The sequence below is a fragment of the Lactuca virosa genome, chromosome 8 (assembly GCF_052849685.1).
Source record: "Lactuca virosa cultivar CGN04683 chromosome 8, Lactuca_virosa_CGN04683_v6, whole genome shotgun sequence".
NCBI classification, from domain to species: Eukaryota; Viridiplantae; Streptophyta; class Magnoliopsida; order Asterales; family Asteraceae; genus Lactuca; species Lactuca virosa.
The window spans coordinates 38,495,001-38,496,292 of NC_136433.1; positions in this window are offsets into that span (position 1 = coordinate 38,495,001).

The following is a 1,292-nucleotide window of genomic DNA, read 5'->3' on the forward strand; positions in this document are numbered from 1 at the left end:
TGTACATTGTGAATCTTGGAATAATCTTATTCATTTATGTAGATGATTCAATGGATGATATTGGTGAGATTCCAATTCTATTGGAATGGAATGATGAATTCCAATTATGTTGGAATGGAATGACGAATTCCAATTCTGTTGGAATCACAGAAGTTGATGCTTGAAGAACGGACCACATTATTCTTTTAGAATAAATGACATTTTAGTTTTATTCTTTAACAATAAATGTAATTTTTAATAATTGTTACCCGTATTCTATAAGAAATAATGTATTTTTTGTTTTTATTATTCAATTGATTGTTCAAGATTTTGTTATTCTACAAGAAGTTGTTATTCTTTAAGAAGTTTTTAAAGTCATCATTAAAAAATAGGTTCAAGAATATTTTTATTATTTATGGTTCAAGAATATTTTTATTTTTGAATATACTCATAAACATATTCTGTCAGAATGTCCGAATTAAAAGAATTATAATTCGTAAAATCGGATTTTTAAAATTAATAGAATCTATGATCCCTTAAAAAAATGCAATTTTCCTTCATTAAATCTATATTAATTGACTAAATTACCCTTGTAATTAATTAAGATGATTTTTTCAATTATATTTAATTCAATAATATATATTAATCACTTTCTTAAAATAAGTAAATTTGATTGGCCCACATTTATGCATACAATAACACAATAATTACTTTAAACAAAATAACCTAAGCCTATATATATATATATATATATATATATATATATATATATATATATATATATATATATATATATATATATATATAGACACACACATACATACATACTTCTATACTATTGTATAAAACATATTCAATATTTATTGAATTTTAAGAGGTACAAAATCCAATAAATCACACCTATAAATTGAGCCATATTCTCACTCAAAATACTCACACCTTTCAAACCCATTCTCTCTCAAATACCCCAAACCCTTTATTCTTTCCCCAAGCACCTCCTAGGTGTTAGAAGCGAGTCCCGGAGCGCTAGAAGGCCCTGAGAAGAAGTGCTTTTAGCTCAGAAGTTCTGCCCGCGCAGAGCCCGGTTCCTCGCTAAACCCCCAGTAAGTGAGTTGTGCTTACCATACTTTAAGTATGACTTATGTTTAAGTTCATTTTCGTTATTATGAACCTATAAACAAGATTTATCAGTGATTCAAACTCGTTATACTGATTGATCTACTTAGGGGGATGATGCCAAGGCTGTTATTTAGTGAGGTGTTTAAAGTGAGATTTCCAAACAGTATACTTCATATACCAAACGGACCCTACCT